The sequence below is a fragment of the Crinia signifera genome, chromosome 6 (assembly GCF_055691185.1).
Source record: "Crinia signifera chromosome 6, ASM5569118v1, whole genome shotgun sequence".
NCBI classification, from domain to species: Eukaryota; Metazoa; Chordata; class Amphibia; order Anura; family Myobatrachidae; genus Crinia; species Crinia signifera.
Window position 1 is genome coordinate 94,367,411 of NC_139222.1, and position 20,439 is coordinate 94,387,849.

The following is a 20,439-nucleotide window of genomic DNA, read 5'->3' on the forward strand; positions in this document are numbered from 1 at the left end:
TTTATGGTCCCACCATGGAAGAACACAACATGATCCACTGTTAAGTCCTCTAAAAAATATGGAAAATCAACATATGATTAAACCATGTCAAGTATTGTTTCAGTGCCACTAAAGACCTCTATGTTGGCCATCTCCTAACTTCAAAGATTGTTAAGCTGGATAAAGCCAAGACAAGAGCTATGAAACACATACTTACCCACATGAGTTGAGTTTGCAGCAATTTTTGGGGATAACCAACTTCCTTTCAACATTTCTAATAGAATACAGTATGGTCATAGCCCTGGTACACCAGTTTTTGCACAGCAACATTGAATGGTGTTGACTGGACTGCCATATTGATTTTTCTCACCTCAAGGTTACTTCCAGCCCATTGGTCTAATTTCGGTATGTGTAGTTTTTGTTATGATCCCTGAAGATGCCTCCCAGAATATTTTTGCTTCCAGTACCCTTATTGGGACTGAGTCACATTATGCTCATACTGAAAAGGAACTGTTGGCTCTAGTAAATGCTTGTCTAAAGTTGTATGAGTTCATCAGTGGGCATCCAGTGTTGGTTGAGACAGGCCACCATCCCCTGATTGCATTTCTCCACAACTACTTGCATACTGCCTCATAACAAATTCAAGGCTTTATGCTCAAGCTCCAAAAGGTACCATCTAGTTGTGTTGTACTACTGTGGAAAGGCCTTCATCTTGCTGACGCCTTATTACATGCTCACCTCCTGGATTCAGGTGTCCCTGATGCTGATGATGAAATAGATGTCATGGACTTTAATGTCCTCTCTTCCAGGCATGTGAAGTAGTGCCATGATGCCACACTAAGGGATTATCTCTGCCAACAGTTGTTTTGTCCTCCAAGACTAGCCTACTTGCTCTGAGGATCTGATTCAAGATCTTACGCCTTTTTCTTTGCCTTCCATAATTAATTAATGGAACGACCCTCTCAGATGACATCCTCTGGTTTGTTAGCATTTGATGGTAACTAATGCCCTACAAGATTTCTCCAATCCTTTTCTTATCCGGTTTATACTTAGTGAAAAACACAAAATAGCTCCATATAGAGTAATGCAGCTTTGATTGACCAAGGACATATAAATCGGGAATACAAATCCAGCTGTAGACAATCTCCTCAAGATGGTTGCTAAATCAAACAATGTCCATCACTGCATGTCAACTTGTGTAAGTCTTTCTCAAGTGGTTACAGGCAAAAATACTTGGAGCATGGGTATAATTCCCACTGATTAGCCCATGGTAAATTACCATGGCTTATTGGATACCGACCTAAGAGTGGAAGATGAGGAGGAGTGTAGATACGTGTGTCAAAAAGCCTAAAAGAGAGAGAGAGAGAAAGGAGTAAGGAAAACAATACTCAGGCAACCCTGGTTATATCATCTGGTATAATAATATATTTATATATAATTAATTATAGTTGAATATATCATGAGTAGCAAAACCATTCTGTAAGAGAGTTGGTACATTATTAAGTACAATAAGAAAACTTGGTAAAAGCAGAATTATTTGCATTTATATCAGTTCTTCATTGAAATTTCAGAAGGTTGCAAAGCAAATACTATACAGTATGGTAGATTTTATATATATATATATATATATATATATATACAGATGGGTCAGGGTCCATCTTTGCAGGGGATGGCGCTGGCGTCGCCAGCCGCCATCCGCCGCCAGCGCCATGGCGATGGTGAGAAGGGGACGCGCGCGCACGAGAGGCGCGCGCGTCCCCTTCCGACAGCGCTTCGATCCGTTCCCCCGGGTCCCCGCCGGCTTGCCGGCGGTAACCCGGGGTCCCCGCCGCCTGCCCGCACCCCCCCTAACCCCCCCTAACCCTGTCCGTCTCCCTGAGGCGGAGACGGACAGGGTTTTCCGTCGCGCCAGCGACGGAGACTGAGACGCGCGTGCGCGTGAGACGCACGTGCGTCTCAGTCTCCTCGCTGGCGAGGCTGCTGGCGGGTCGCCAGCGCGTACGTTCTGGCGACCCGCCAGCAAGGATGTTAATAGTAACATACTGTATATATATATATATATATATATATATATATATATATATATATATATATATATATATGCAGCCAGAGGGCTAGGCACACCAAATGAAAGTGCAATGTCCCGGTGCCAGCCAGGGATCTACCAGCCGGTGGTCCAAATATATACTCACGCTGCACAATGGCAGCAGCAGCAGCAGCACACGGAGAAATGAAGTCACGAACACAGCAGGTATCAGCAACGTTTCGATTATTTTACTTAATCGTCATCAGGCATAAAAACATTTGAAAAAAGCTCACCTTATATCCCCAAACCCGGCGTGCACGCCGATGCAGGCTTTCGCGGCGGGAATTACCATCATCACAATGATACAACAACCGCCCGGAACCATGGCAATGCATACTAACGTCGCCACGGAGACGGGCCATGGAAGATGACATCACTTGTTTAGATGGACATACCAGCAGCGAGAACCGTGTTCAGCCGTACCCGTACATAAAAAACATGGTGAAACAAGGCAAAATGGCAAATATACACTGTGAGCATATTAAAAGCACATAACAATAATATGACAGATGCAAAAAAACACTATAATAAAGGCATAATGGTAATTCATATGAAAGCATGAAGACCTAAATGATCATTAAGCCCGTGTGGAACCATCGTTCTTAATCGATGGATCCAAAAAACATAAAAAACATGGTGAAACAAGGCAAAATGGCAAATATACACTGTGAGCATATTAAAAGCACATAACAATAATATGACAGATGCAAAAAAACACTATAATAAGGGCATAATGGTAATTCATATGAAAGCATGAAGACCTAAATGATCATTAAGCCCGTGTGGAACCATCGTTCTTAATCGATGGATCCAACGGGATTCACATTGAAGAATAGCCAAAATCAATTTTTAAGAGCGTGTCGCATTTGTAGTAGTTCTGTTGAGGCTTCCATACAAATTGATGATATGATTCAGAACTTTCTTGTGCGAGGGTATGACCTTGATCTTCTTAATAAAGCTAAATTGAAGGCCCTAGCAATCCCCAGGGACACCTTATTGACTCCTAAGGTTTCTGTCGGGACTCCGATGGTTACAAAAATGCCTTGGGTGAACCATTTTAATACCTTAAGTGGATCCATTAGTAGAATTGCTAAACAACATTGGCCCCTTCTTGGCATGGACATTGACCTTGGCTTGTCCAATACAAGGCTAATGCCCTGCTACACTAGGGTTAAAAATGTCCGTGACTGGGTTGTCAGGATGGACATTACTTCCCTTTCTAGTACAACATCTGTTTCATCCTCTAGCTTTTTAGGAATGGTTGCTATAGGTGCCTCAATTGTACCACCTGCAGGAGTCTCACTGTTGGTGATAGCTTCTGCCACCCGTTTAGCCGTTTAGTGGTTAGCGCTATCTTATCCGGCATAGGGTCACTTGTACAACTCGCTACATAGTATATCATATCTTTCCCCACATAATGCGGACTTCATTATGTGGGGAAAATGGATCGTACCTTACGTGAGAGGATGGCAGACCATCGTGGGGCGATACGGGCCGATTTATTTTCTGGAACTAGTGACCAGCCTGTTGCGAGGCATTTCGCACAGGCTGGCCACAGCATGGCTAACCTAAGATACATCATTATTGACCATTTGCCACAGAGATTGCGGGGTGGCAATAGGTCATTGGCTCTTCTTCAATGTGAATCCCGATGGATCCATTGATTAAGAACGATGGTTCCACATGGGCTTAATGACCATTTAGGTCTTCATGCTTTCATATGAATTACCATTATGCCTTTATTATAGTGTTTTTTTGCATCTGTCATATTATTGTTATGTGCCTTTAATATGCTCACAGTATATATTTGCCATTTTGCCCCTTGTTTCACCATGTTTTTTATGTACGCCTACGGCTGAACACGGTTCTAGTTGCTGGTGGGTCTATCTAAACAAGTGATGTCATCTTCCATGGCCCGTCTCCGTGGCGACGTTAGTATGCTTTGCCATGGTTCTGGGCGGTTGTTGTCTCATTGGGAGGATGGTGATTCCCGCCGCCGTGAAAACGTGCATCGGCATGCACACCGGGTTTGGGGATATAAGGTGAGCTTTGTTCAAATGTTTTTATGCCTGATGACGATTAAGTAAAATAATCGAAACATTGCTAATACCTGCTGTGTTCGTGACTTCATTTCTCTGTGTGCTGCTGCTGCTGCCGTTTGTGCAGCGTGAGTATATATATATATATATATACAGTGGCGTAGCTACAGGGGTCGCACGGTCGCAGATGCGACCGGGCCCCTGAGCCAGGGGGCCCAACCCCCGCCACTGTCCGGCCGTCCTGGAAGAGGGAAGCGAACAGGACGCACCCGTTCCCAGTGCTGCTTTGACGTCACGCGGCAAGGGGTCCCCTTCCTATTGGCTGCCTGCGGCTGGGGACGGGACACGGTGGCCGTATCTGAGCTGTGATCAGCGGCGTAGCACTTGCTCCAGGCGCAGGAAGTTCACATGGCGCCGGAGCCGTGCTCCACAAACTCTGCCGCCCGCCCAGCACGCCTGCTCCCCCACCCGCTTCCCCGCACGTTCAGCACCCCCACCTCTGGTGTCCTGACACCTGGAACCGCAGCTCACTGTCTTAAGCCGCCAGTCATTGGTAGCCGCGCTGGGAAGAGGAGCACCCAGCGCGGTGACTGCGCTGTGGACTCTGGAGAGTAAGGCGCTGGGGAGAGGAACACCCGGCAGCGGAGACACTGTGATTGACACCAGGAGACTGGTGAGGGAGAAGCTGTGAGCACTGCAGGATGACGCCGGAAAAGTCGCGCCGGGGAGAGGAACACCCGGGGGCCGTGACAACAGGAGACTGCGGAGAGAAGCTGTGAGTGGTATGACACAGGAGACACCGCGCTGGGGAGAGGATGGAAGGAGAAACACTGACTGCACTGGGGACGGGAGAAGGAAGCGTGGTGAGCAGGTAAGTACTAGCAGTTAACACACTGCCTGTGAAAGGGAGTGTAGTTCCACTGTTACAGTGGAACTACACGTCCCAGCATGCCCTGTCACAGTTTTAGAAATCCATTATCTAAAATCTGTGGCAGGGCATGCTGGGACGTGTAGTTCCACAACAGCACTGACTCCAGTCCTGTCAGGCTTGTCAGCTTTTATTTTCTTGGGGTGCCTGCCTGGTGTCTGGCCATTTTGTTGTATGTAGGGGGGCCCCAAGCTGATCTTTCGCACCAGGGCCCATGAACCCTTAGCTACGCCCCTGTATATATATATATAGACCAGAGAAAGACCGCACTCTCACTATATAGTAGACAACTTGAGGGGTGTTTAGAAAGAGGAAAATATGTATCACATGATCCTCAAATATACTCCAATTTTCCCTCCACACTGTAGCGGGGGGGAAACTGAACACTCTCCTTGTGAACAATAAAGTCACTGATTCCTTGTAAAATCACAATAATCCATTTAATGTAACAGGTTAATTCCCATCTTGCTTCGACGTTTCGGTCTTTGCCCAGACCTTTATCAAGGAGCCTATAGCAATATATACAAAAAACAAATATCATCTAGATGTCCGCTAACACAATTTAGCAAGACATCACAGAGATACAGATAGTAAAAAAAAACGTTTTTACATACTTTAGCGATGAGACATCAGCGTTCAAATGAGGCTTTAACCACAGCCCTGGGGGAATCAGGAGCAGCCACAATGTAGGTCTGCCCTGGACAGGTTTAAATACCCTTATGTATCACGCTTAATGTGTTTAATTTGGCGCCGATAATTCAAATCAGCGCTACTGATGTGCGTACGCACTTCCGGTAAAACCGGAAGTGCGTCACCCGGAAGCAACTCCCGGTGACACGCACATCTGAGCCGCACATTCGCCGGAGCTGCCGGCGGATGCGCATAATGCTCAATTGACACTGAAGCATATAAGTAGATGGTTCTACCAGGCGGGCAGTTAGCGAACCGATGCGTTCGATTCGCTACAGCATATTATAGCGTATATCTGCGGGGATCTCGTATGTTGCATATAAGAGTTAAACATGGCGGATAATTTGGACCGCAGGTGGAACGCATGAGGTGTCTGCGCCACCTATGGGTGAAAAATCAGATAGCATGGATAGCAATAAATCTGGTTATGTAATATGCCGTGAATAAGCCCGCTGGGCTGTGGGATAAACCTATCATCATGTACTGGTATAAAACAACAATAAATCAAAAGAATTTTGTGACTAATCGTTGATAATAAATTATGAAACAATATACAACCACCAATGAATCAAGAGAATTTTGTGACTAATCGTCAATACTATATTATCATATCAATTGAGTTTTAGGTGTGATATTCATTCTGATTTAAGTTTTTATAGATTTTTAATTTTTTATTGATTTTAATTATGTTTTTATTTTTTTGTTTTTTTGTTGTATTTTATTTATTTATTTATTTACATTTAGTGGATAAGTGTCATATAGAGGTGGTCTACATTTTAGAATGACACCAGGTCAATGGTGGTTGGTTACTTGGCAGTTGCATGACAAGATGAAAATATATACAACAAATGACACATACGGGTTCTAGACCCTAGCATTATCAATAATGATCATCGGAAAGACAGTGTATGGGGAGCTGGACCTATGTCTTCTTCAATTTTTAAGAAAAATTGCTAGTGGGTTGTGTTCGTTAAGTCCACGCGGGGACAATGTGCCTAGTTGGTGAATCCACCTGCACTCCGTCTTCTTCAGAAGTAATCCTCGGTCACCACCCCTAGGAGGGGGGGGGACCCAGTCAATCAGCCTGCATCTCAAGGTCGCAATCTGGTGGCCTGCTGCTAAGAAGTGCCGAGGCACTGGAAGTTCAGCCTTCCCTGTTTCCAACGCAACCCTAATAGAGTTCCGATGGTTGGCCATCCTCTCACGGAATTTTCGTGTGGTCATTTCCACGTATGCCAGTCCACAGGGACAGTTGAGGAGATAAATTACAAAGTCCATTTGACAGTGTAAACGATAACGGATTTTGATGGGTTTTCCAGAGTGGGGGTGTGGAAAAGTGGGGCCAGATATCATGCTGTTGCACGTTGTGCACCCTGCGCAACGGAAACATCCCGGGCGCTTGGTGTGGAGCCAGGTTGTTTTCTGTTCAGATTTAGGATTCAGAGTGGGCCTCATTAATAACTGCTTTAAGTTGGGACCCTTCTTGTATGCGAACATCGGGGGGTCGTAGTGTTGTAATTTCAATGTGGGATCAGACTTCACTATTGGCCAATGTTTTTTTATGCTGTTGTTGATGTTACTTGAGGCGTGATTATAGGTGTTCACGTAAATCATCCTTTGTTTGACCTTTGGAGTGATGGTTTGCTCACGTCTTGTGGACTTCTGGATGTTTTTCTTTGCTTTATGGAGACATCGCTTAAGAGTCGCTGTTGAGTAGCCTCTATCTATAAAACGTGAGGTCATCTCATCAATCTGTTTCTCCATGATGCTTGTGTTAGAGTTATTTCTAATGACTCTCATGTATTGAGATATGGGTAGATTCTCCTTTAAGGCGGGGGGGTGCTGGCTAGTTGTAAGCAACAGCGTGTTCCTGTCTGTCTCTTTTCGGAAAAGACTGACTTGGATTTTGTTGTTAATCAAGGAGACATTAATATCTAGAAAGTTGATAGAGCAAACATCAATGGCATGAGTAAATTTGATGGGAGAGTCCAGATTGTTTAGTTCAGTCATCATTGAGTTGAAGGTATCGATCGGGCCGTCCCAAATTAAGAAGACATCATCTATGAATCGTTTGTAAAACACAATTGATTCAATGTGTTTTGGTAGAATATGCGTTGTCTCGTAATTGTGCATGAATAGACCCGCATATGATGGAGCTAGGTTTGACCCCATTGCGGTTCCAGAAAGTTGAACATAGAATTTATCATTGTACATAAAGTGGTTACATGTGAGAATTAGGGTCGCCAATTGTATCAAAAAATCGGTGGGTGGATCAGCCACGTCTCTTGTGTCTAGTTTCCTACGTAACACCAACAAACCTTCATCGTGAGGAATTACCGTGTAGAGTGAGCACACGTCCATCGTTGCTAATTTCACTGAGCCGGTGATGTTAACTTGAAGTATTTTATCGATAAAGTCGGATGTGTCCCTTATGTAGGTACTGGTTGAGGTGACTAGAGGCTGTAATTGATGATCCAAGAAAATTGCCAGAGGTTGTAATAGTGATGACCGGGCTGATATAATTGGTCGCCCTGGGGGATCAGTATGGGATTTGTGGATTTTTGGAAGAGTATATATAATCGGACATACTGGAAATGGTACTGTGAGAAAATCATGTTGTTCCTTAGTGAGCCAATTTGATTTTAGTCCTTGGAGCAATATTGTATCGACCTGTTTCTTAAACTCAGGTATGGGGTTGCAACTCAGTAGTTTATAGGTATTTATGTCGGATAGCTGACGCATAATTTCTTTGTCATACTGGGCCCAGTCTTGTATGACAACTGCTCCGCCTTTATCAGCTTGTCTGATCACGATATTGGCATCCTGTTTGAGTTCTTTGAGGGCAGTTCTTTCTCCGTGTGTCAGATTATCATATGTGGGTTTCCTAGAGGTTCCCGCAATCTCTTGTTCTACTAGTCGGGAAAAAGTTTTGATGCTAGCGTTGGATGATGCAGGGTCATACATTGAGGGTGAGCGGAAGATTGGGACTGTCCCCAACGTTGGGGTTTCCTTAAATTGCTCGTGGAGTCGCAGCTTACGGCTGAATCTATATAGATCAACCGAGGCCGAAAAGTTATCATGCGGATGGGTGGGTACGAATGTAAGGCCCTTGGCCAGTAAAGAGGACATTTCTGGTGACAAAGGTTTCTCAGACAAGTTAAATACTAAGTCTGGACTTGTTTTCGGATGCGCTTGCCCAAATCGACCACTTCGGGGGTGGGGCCTATGCCCCTTCCTCTTCGGAATCTTACTGGCTGAGTTGATGTGCCGCCGTCCGACCCTAAAAAAGCTTGGGGAGCAGTAGATTGATCTGTGTCCGATGCGGAGGTTGACGAGCCTGTGTGGAGGTTGTAAGGGTTTCTAGCTTGTCTCCTGGTGCGGTACTGGCGCTGTGGGCGTCTCGTGCCTGAATCCCCAGAGAGCCACCTGTATACAGTGTGATTTTGGTAATCTGTTGTTACCACTGCCAGCTTGTTTCTTTTAAATGACACCAACTCCCGTTTATATTCATCCACTTGAATCCTCAATTTCTCCAATAGATTACAAGATTTCTCGTTTTTTATTGTAGCTAGGTGCTCAATACCAAACTCCTCTATGGTTTTCTTTACTTTCTTCAATTCGGTGCCAACTTCCTCGACAACCAGGAGCATTAAATCGAGAGAGCATTTGTTTAATACTCCGCACCAGCGGCTACAAAAAGTTGGGTTGTTGCGTCCCAAGGTCGGAACATTAGGTACTCTAAAACCCCTAGGGATGAATTTTTTTCTATGGTACTCCGACAGGAAGTGACCGTGTAGTGAGAGATCAGTTTCCCTCTTTCTAAGTTTCAATAGGCGCTGGTACAGGTCGACTGGGGATTCCGTAGGTAGCACATCGAAGTCTAGTTGGTTGAACAAAACCTTGTCCGCGTCATCGTCTGTGAGCGAGACTATTCCAGTCTCAGCTAAGTTTAATAGATTGTCATCCAAGAAGCCAAGGCCACCGGAGGCCATAACACTGTATTTCTGTAACTTAATCAGAACTGCTGGTGTATTTTATGGTGAAATTGTCCTTGTTTAAATACCAGTACTCTGGCAGTCCCGCTAATAGCGGCTGATACTGAGTCCTCACTTGGTGGACTGTTTAGACGTGGGTGACAGGTCAAAGAGATGAAAAGGGTGAAACCCTGAACACCTCACTTATAGACCAGAGAAAGACCGCACTCTCACTATATAGTAGACAACTTGAGGGGTGTTCAGAAAGAGGAAAATATGTATCACATGATCCTCAAATATACTCCAATTTTCCCTCCACACTGTAGCGGGGGGGGGGGAAACTGAACACTCTCCTTGTGAACAATAAAGTCACTGATTCCGTGTAAAATCACAATAATACATTTAATGTAACAGGTTAATTCCCATCTTGCTCCGACGTTTCGGTCTTTGCCCAGACCTTTATCAAGGAGCCTATAGCAATATATACAAAAAACAAATATCATCTAGATGTCCGCAAACACAATTTAGCAAGACATCACAGAGATACAGATAGTCAAAAAAAACGTTTTTACATACTTTAGCGATGAGACATCAGCGTTCAAATGAGGCTTTAACCACAGCCCTGGGGGAATCAGGAGCAGCCACAATGTAGGTCTGCCCTGGACAGGTTTAAATATATATATATATACCAGTATTTGTTTGCGGCGGCACTCGAACAAAACACAGGACAGCAGGTAGATGTATCTCTGGGTACATCTACCTGCTGTCCTGTGTTTTGTTTAAGAGCCGCAGCAAACAAATACTGGCATATATCTGGCTGCTTCGGCTACCCAGCTCGGAGGGCACCGCATCATTTACTTTGTCCCTTGGAGGGATCTACCTGCACCATTGCTTGGGAGTGCCGTCTCAGGCTTACACACACACTGCACCATTTGTCTGGAGTGCCGATCGTCCAACCTCTTCTATATATATATATATATATATATATATATATATATATATATATATATATATATATATATATATATATATATGATATATCCATGTATAAAATCCATTGACTCTTTTTTTAGTGTTCACTGGATTTTTTTAAAAGAAAACAGGATTTCCGTGATCAGGTAAATGGGAAAATTAACCCTTAGCAGCACCAGGCAGAAAATATGTTTTAAATGACAAAATGTGCAGACAAATTATTATGTTTGAAAGTTGTTTGAAGGTCAGAATCTTTGTCTCTGGTATCGAACGCTGAAAGAAGCAATATGCCCAGCTTCGTCTCTTCTCTAGCAAAATGAATGACTATTTTCTTTGAGTTAGGATTACATTTTCTTAGGGTAGTCTGTAATTGGAACACCAAGACGAAAATCAATTTGTAGGAAGAAAAATAAATAGAAATAAAGATAACACACGGACGGGAACAGAGAAGAAAGATGGCTATTAATTTGCTCTGTGTTTGTTTGTATATCTTACTGTCGTATTACAGAAAAAGAGGATATGGGTTTTAAAGCATTGATATTGGAAGGGATTTTAAAAGTTGTGTAGTTTTCGCTGTCCTGATCTTATTGTATCTGCTTCCCACCAATAACAACTCTGACGTGCTACAGCAGCGTCACATAAAGGTATTAAACAAGTGTTTTTTATGTAAAGGAAAAGACAGCCAATTTTTTTATTGTAATCCCATAATTAACTTTTGATAATGTTTTATTAAAACTATACTTGTAGGTATATAAACATGTAAATCAGAAAAATATTCAAAAACAGAATAGGAAGATATAAAAAAAAGAATTGGATAGAGTGTTGGAAAAATGCTGTGTGTACACCTACATAAAATTGTATTTATATACTTTGTCAGTAGCGGCTCTTACTGTTTTGGAGGAGGGGGTCTGCCGCAATATGTCCCCCCCTCCGCCGCGCTCCACTGCCGCTGGTCCCCTGCACGGGGCCAGCGCATGCGCAGTAACATCATGCATACTGCGCATGTGCTGGCCCAAGCCTCCATGGGCTGCCTTTGCAGCAGCCCCCGGAGGCTTAATCAGGTTCCCGGCCGCATTCGCATGCGCAGTATGGTCCGCTGTACTGCGCATGTGCAGAACCCGTTTTGGGAGGTGCTGCGCATTTGTTCACAGTGAGGCATCCCGAAAGTGACTGTCAGGTTGGACTTCCAATAGGAAGTCACTGCCAGTCACATTGAAGCCAGAGCAATCTCACAGACTGCTTCTGCCTTCACTTAGGCAGAGAACAGTGGCAGATTTTACCTGGAGGGGCTGCAGCCCTGCAGCCCATAGGTAAAAACTGCCACTGTACTTTGTAAGTAAAGACACAGCTTGAAGTTAAGTAAACATGTTTTTCCTTTAATTGAATGTTTTAAAAATGTGCTATAAAAACCAGTTTTTTCATGTGTTATACAAAATATAATTTAATTTTATAGTTTATTATCATCATTTATATATACTGTACCACCAGAATATACTTTCATTCATATAATTTTTTGCCCCATTAGATCTTGTGGTCTTATAGTGGGATGTATGAGGTCTTCTAAAGAATGTACAGGAGAAGTACAAAAGTGAAACAGTTGCCCCTAGCAACCTATCCTTTTATAGAATGTGAAGCTATAAAGCTAATTGGTTGCCATCGACAATGGTCTTGATTCAGCATGGATCGCATGTGATAAGCTGCTCACAGCAGCATAGCAATGCAAATGCATGGTATTGGCAGTCAGAGGCAATCTAATACACATTACAAATGTCAGGTTGCACCCGGGATTTTGGACATGGGTCTGTCCCGGGAGCAACCCGGCATTTTGGACCCGGGTTATTTGTGCGGTGTGAAAAGGGTATTTCTTGGATTGGAAGCTTTAGCAAATTTACCCCAGAAAGAAACCTAATACAGGTTGAGTATCCCGTATCTGAATATCCAAAGACCGTGTATTTTCAGAATATTTTTTTTGTTTGTTTTTATTCCACACCCCCCCCCCCCCACTCCTTTTTTGATACCTACCATGTCCACCGGCATCCACGGCGGGCTTCAGGATCCTCTTCAGTGGCATTGAGAGTTATTCAATTTATCAGTGGTGTCTATCAGTGGTGTCCAGCAGCAGGGGCGGATCCAGGATAAAATGACAGGGGGGGGGGGCACCATGATAAAAAAGGGTTTGGGTGGGGGAGGGGCGGTGTTAGTGGTGCCAGTGTACATGCTAAGAGAGCGACAGGAGAGGGTGGGAATGGAATTAAAAATAGGCCCTGGCATTTAAAGTACGCAGGCCCACCATGGCGACAAAAGTGAAGGATGTAGTTGTGCGCGCTCTAAATGGGGGGTTCCGGAAAAGAGTGTGTGGCCACTCAACAGGGTGCGTGTCAACACCATATACAACTTCTACACATTATGCAACAAAATACTAGACCCCATTATACTTGCCCCTTACACATGATGCCAAATGGAATGAGCCAAAATTCAAATAATGCCACATGGATTGAGCCAAAATTCAAATAATGCCACATGGATTGTGTCAAAATTCACATAATGCCACATGGATTGAGCCAAAATTTACATAATAACACACACAGAATTGAGCCAAAATTCACATAATGCCAAATGGATTGTGTCAAAATTCACATAATGCCACACGGATTGAGCCAAATGCATAAAATGCCATACGGATTGAGCCAAAATTCACATAATGCCACATGGATTGAGCCAAAATTCACATAATGCCACACGGATTGAGCCAAAATTCACATAATGCCACACGGATTGGGAAAAAAAATCCCATAATGCCACACGGATTGAGCCAAAATTCCCATAATGCCACATGGATTGAGCCAAAATTCACATAATGCCACACGGATTGAGACAAAATTCACATAATGCCACATGGATTGAGCCAGAATTCACATAATGTCCACCAAAGGCTCACATTAAACATTTACTCCATAATGTCCATTACACGTTAAGTTACACGCCATTATGTCCATTATGTGTTATGCCAAACACCATAATGCCTATTAAAAATTATGCTACATAAGTGCTGCTTCTCTACATGCTCATTGCCAAGGGTTCTATGCTCATTGCCAGAGGTTCCATGCTCGTTGCCATGTGGGATTACATGCTCATTGCCAAGGGGGAATACATGCTCGTGGTAAATTGGGGACAGCCGCCGCCAGGCAGAAGTGATAGCCACTGACAGTGGCAGAGCCTGGCTGTATTCAGAGCACTGCAGGTCCCGGCTATTTGAAATAATACCCCTTTCACACCAGAAAATGCATTCCCAGGTTGGCCCCTTTTACACCAGCCTAGTCCCTGCATTTTCTGGTGTGAGGGGTAGAGAAAACCACCCCTCCCCCCTTTAACCAGTTATCTCATTTAACCAGCTATATCTTCGGAACCAACTGACCCATTTACATGAGAGACAAGTATCATATTGAAGAACTTTTGAGTGGGCTTTGAATGATTTTGGTCCAGTGAAACTGGAACGTTTGGTTCCAGAGTAATCTGCCCTCAAAGAACATGAACAGCCATGAAATTACATTTCAAAAATAAAAAAATCGGTTTACAAGCAATATCTCTGGAACTGATTGACCGATTTAGACCTGCCTGGTATCATATTAAAGGCCCAGCGATTTGGAATTGAATGAAATCAACCACAAGCTTCTGTGATGCCAGGGCGTCAAGACGGGGGGGGGGTCGGAATTGACGGGTCCCATATTATCCTATGGGGAAAAAACGTTACAGGTTTGCCAGGCGATATCTCCGGTTCCCGAGGGGCTAGAGACACGGGGCTGGGCTCGTTGGAAAGCTCTGGTCCTCATCTACAAAATGAATGACAGGGGGGCACGTGCCCGGGTGCCCCCCCCTGAATCCGCCACTGTCCAGCAGTACATACAGTATATGCCAATCACTGTGTTAATTACTACGCAGGATTGATCAGCAATACTTTATTTCCTTTTTATGTGCTTACTGACCCAATTTAACAGTCTAATAATAGTGGACATCAAACAAAGTGCTTTGTATAAAAGTGAACTAAAAACACAACATAAAAAAACAACATGAAGACAATACTGTATGTGTAACATCTTTGAAACCTGTTATTTTTTAATCAAAGTTCTTGATTTTATTTTTCTAAACATTAGATGTATGTGTTTATTACAGCATAATGCACTTTAACATATTTAACTGTTAATATATTGGCTTATCTTTTGCATAATTATATGCTGTAATGCAGCCCAATTATGTTACCAGCAAAGGTGATGCAAAACTGTTTTTCAGACCAATTCATGTTTAAAATAAACTGCTAAAAGTAAAGACAATAAACAGAAGTGTTCAAAATACTGCACCTAAAGAACAGAGTGTAATGCATTGTTTACTGAACTTACTGTAGCATTCTGTTAAGAATTCGTTGGACATTAGAAGACATATTCTACTATTAAGGGCAAACAAAAGGGATTTACCCTGATTTTTTGCCCCACGTTTTTTTCTTGGTCACTTCAATTACAGAGCATCCTCCCCCCCCCCCCCCCCCCCCCCCCCCCGGGGTCAGTTATAAGGTTTTTTTTTTCAGTAACTTTGCACTAGGACAAGCTCATGCTCTTTTTACTATGCTAAAGTATATTAATGAACCACTCTAAGACATCCTGACATAATTTTAACTAGATCGGAGGTTCTTCATAGGTTTTGTTATTTTCACCTAAAAAGTTAAACTTTAGGTCTCTTGCCAGAACAGAAGATGTTGACTCAAAAATGCTTTTGCACATTTCTTATTCAGGTCAAGTCACAACTTTTCCACACTAGCCGATTTGAAATATCTCAATTTCAATTTTTTCACTCCGCCCTAGTGTATTTATCTTCTATATAAAAGTGAAAATTTGTCCTTCTGTCTGTCTTTCTATACAAAACCACAGTTTACAAGCCAAGATCATGAAATTTTACATATGAGCGTATAAAAACATGGCCAAGGCTAAAAAAAAAAAAAAAAAAGTAAATTACCATAAAAATTTTATTAAAAGCCACAATTTTCCGATTACCAAGATCATCGATCACACTCACTGATACAAGCCCATCACAACATATGCTCAGTGTGACTCACTGATTGACGATAATCACTGAATTGAGCAAAATTCAGGGTTGCATCTCTCCCTTTCTCTCTCTCTCTCTCTCTCTCTCTCTCTCTCTAATATATAAAAGCAAAAATGTGTCTGTCCTTCTGTCTTTTTATACAAATCCACAATTTAAAGGGGAAGATCATGAAATTTTACATACAGGCGTATTAAAACATGGCCGAGGCAACTAAAGAAATTCCAAATTGAAATGAATTACTGTTAATTTTTCATTAATCCACACTTTTTGCTGTACACTCATATTGTGAACAAAAACTGTGGGGGTAAAACACCCCTAGGGGTGAGGCAGCAGCACAGATTATTTCAGCAGACAGCATAACTCCAGAATGGCTGGAGCAATTTACACCAAACTTGGAACACATGTGATTTCCTATCTGGGAACAAACACTGTGGGGTAAAACACACCTAGCGCCTCTAGGGTTGAGTCAGCAGCACAGATTATATCAGGACATGCATGATATGTCAGTGATGACAGGTATGCATGTGACAGGGACAGTGACATAATGTTAGGAAGGGAATAGAGATAGCACAAACCGACACACTGAGAGTTATACAGTGGCAGTAGCAGGGTCCTCCAGCAGCACAGAGTATATCAGAAGATGCATAATGTGCTGTGCTACTAAGCAAATTAACAAACAGCAAATGTTATTTATACTGTGGATTTAATATTTAAATTGATTTTTGTAAACAAACATTCTTAAATTCCTGGACAACGCCAGGTACTCCAGCTAGAATATATGTATATATATACTATAAACACAGTGCTATAACAAGTGCTCGTGCCAACCTGTTCATGACATTACGCACAGGGGGCAGGACGCTAGCACCCAGAAATTATAAAAGTCTCTGGACAGGTATCATTCAGTTTTCCTTTCTCATGTGGAGTAGTGTCCAGGTGTGTATGTTTACAATGAATGTTTATTTAAGATCAGTTACTACTCCTTATAGATGTAGTTGTTAAGAAAATCCTTATAGAAAATAAACATCAAAGGACATGTTGAACACTAGAATTAAGTTATATTACAGAGGACCTTCAAATAGATTACATTTGTTAACCTTCAACCTCACAGGTCAACATTGTATGGACTGGGCCATACAGCAAAAGCTGCAATATGTTCAAAATGACCATGAAATATGTTTCCCCCCCCCCCCCCCCCCCCTACAACCAAAAGCATTACAACCATAGCCAAATATAACAACTACTACCACTGTTTGTTCAAAGCAATAAATAGATATATATATATATATATAGATATATATATATACATATATTGCCCACACACATACACACACATATATATATATATATATATATATATATATATATATATATATATATATAAAAGAGAAGTACACCTTCAATGCGCTATATGAATTAAACTTAAGATGCAACTCTGTTAGTCCCCCCTGTTAGTGGGGTAAGTGAGAAAAGAAATGACAAGAGAGAAACAGAGTGCGCTCCTATTCCATTACTCCACCACCAAAAAGATGTCTGAACAGTAGTGAATCAAGACAAATTCTCAATTTAACAATTTAATACAATTCTTAAAACCACAAATAAAACAGCTTTTTCATCTGTGTGTAGTTCAGTTCAGCATGACAATGAAAATACCCAACGCGTTTCGTCGATACGACTTCCTCTGGGGCAAATTTCCATGTATTGATTGGGTAGTGAAAGTATTCACTCTTGAGTATGCAACCTTCCTAAGAAAAATAGGATCCCTTGGAGATCCTTAATATAAATGCATAACCGCATCAATTTCGTAGGTTTCCATAAATATGGGGTTCCTAGATAATGAAAGTGTGGTGCTTATGTTTTCCAAAGGACTCCTCAAGCAGGTCCTCAGCAGGCTCACAACAAACCTGCAGTTGGTTTGTTGTGAGCCTGCTGAGGACCTGCTTGAGGAGTCCTTTGGAAAACATAAGTGACTGCAGTCAATGGGGCAGATGTATTAATCTGCCCTTAACGCTTGTTAGATAATAGGTTGCGCTTCTCCTGCTTATCGTGGAGAAGCAGGCACCCGTTACTCCCTCATGTATTAACCCCCCCGTGCCAATAAGAAGAGCCGTTATGCCCAGCGTTAACGGCTCTCCTTATCGGCGCCCCCTCAGGCCTGCACTTGAGCATTTTAATAAGTCACTTTCTCTTTCCCCCCTGGCCGGCTCAATGCGCATTTGTTAGATCTCGCTTCTAGCGTGAGATCTCGGGCGCAGCCTGGAGCCAGAAGCAGGGCTTGCGTTGTCCCTGCAGTGGGGGATAGGACAACGCTCGCCCTGAGCTTGCGAAGCGGCCAGGGCGATTTAATGCCTGGGTGGCTGTTAATACATCGCCCCGGCCGCTAATCACTGGGGGGGGGGGGGGATTGCACTGTCACTAGCCCACCGAGTTTCTGCACTTAACACTAGTTCATACATCTGCCCCAATGTTTGAAAAAAATAAATCAGTATTTGTGTGAACCTCTGAGATGTTTTATTTATTAATTGAGGTATGGCCCCAGGAGTTTAAGAATAGCATGAACTGCCTTAAAAACACACTAGCTGATATCATTATTGTTCATATGTTAAACGATATATCATTAATGATATATTGTTCATATTGTCTAGTGTTGTGTACACTCAATATTGTTAACGATGTAAGCTCCTGTGCATCATAACGCACCCCCAGATCATCTGTTCTGCTTGCAAAATTTTACTATATAGTCAACAATGTATGCTAACAGCGGGGTGGGTGATGTCACTAAGCTGTATTGTTCAGTGTGTATGTACTACTAGACCATTGGACCAGGAGCACCTCCAATATCGCTAACGATATTGGTGGTGCTGTGAATCCTCTAGTGTATATGGGCACTAACTATATGGATCGCTCATAATTAAATACGCTATCTCAGACTGAGAAGATAAATATAAAGACTAACGCCCCCATACTCAGGTCCAACTTCATGTTGAACCTGATTTTCCTTGAAGTCCCCCGACAGCTTCCCGGGAGGGCTATATATGATTTGGTGTACCATTTGCTACATGCAATAAATTGCATGCGATTTATCGCAAGTAGACTTCTGGGGAGATGCCAGCGGGGAACAGGCTGCGGTAGCGGCAGGGGGCAGGAGATTTCAAAACTCCTATTCAAATGAATAGATGGCAGCTGATTCATTTGAATAGGTTTTTTCAAGCTGCACCCCCCCCCCCCGCCACTACCCCAGCCTCTCTCTCCAGCTGTCAGCACCGGGGGGAGGATTGGGTGTTCTCAGAGGTGCAGAGCAGGGAGAGCGCCTATCCTGCCCGGCATTTCCCCGCTCTGCAGACTATAGGTGTGTGTCGAAGGTGGCACACACCTATGGCCCTGATCGGCTGCGATACATCACTCATGCTAAAAAGCACCCGCGATGTGCCACTGATGGGTCCGATCAATAGATCATACATGCTGCATGTATGATCTACAGGATCCGATCCAATGCACACAGGAAAACAGGAACTGCTGTCAAAACCCTCGGATGTGGCCAGTTTTCATCCGAAACATCAGGCAGATCTGTCCGAATTGGATGAAAACAGGCCAAATCGGACCTGTGTGTGGGCACCTTAAGAGGTAAATTTATCTCGACTGCATCTTAGAAAATGATAGCTAAAATAAGATTGATTGCCATGGGCAACATCACCTCTTTTTATTTTTAGAAGCTTTAGTAAATGTATCCCTAATAGTATATAGCTATAAAATATACAATGAAAACATTCTCAATACAAGTCTGAATTTTATTATCCTCCATGGCAGATTTGAAAAATCTCTGCAATTAGTCCCTGCGTTTATTTGTACATGCTGTCAAGGAATTTGGTATTTTGCGGCCCAGTCTGGAAAGATAACACCTTCTGCAGTTTAGTCTGTTTGTTTAATTCTACACTTTTATTATCTTTTGTTTGCATTGCCTCGCCATATTCTGCCGCGCTCCACATACTAATGAAAAGGATGCAGAGACATAGGATGAAACAGGAGGTGAGATTGTGCTCACCACAGATTACACAGCCACCTGACACATATGCAAAGCGTACACTTTTACTGTAGTTACTGCTGTTACGTCACTTTAAGAAGTGGAATTAACATCAGAACATATTCGTTGTATATCAAGGCTCCTATAATATATACAAATACAGTGCAACGACCTGTAAAATGTTTTTGAGATAATGGCATTCTCTAAAATGATCTAAATTAGTAAAAAAACTGAGATGTATCGCATACCTCCCAACATGTGAAGTCACTAGGGTGACCAACTCATCCCTTTAATCCGGGACACATATTAATTACACAGGTTCTGTGGCTGGCTTTCACCTGGTTTTAAACTGCCACACCTAAAGACTCCAGTTCACCTGGTTTTAAACTGCCACAGAACCTGTGTAATTAATATGTGTCCCGGATTAAAGGGATGAGTTGGTAACCCTAGAAGTCACCTAGCCGGGACAGTGGGCATGGCCTAGCCATTTTAGACACTGTGGGGGCATGCCCAGCAGCTCCATAAGCTGCTTGCTATGCTCCCAGCCCCTCCGTCTGCAGGAATAGGGGGGGACACCCAACTGCCCCCCTTCCCACGGGATACTGCTGACCCTGGGAGAGATGTTGGAACGTCCCCCCAAAAAAGGACATTCTTGC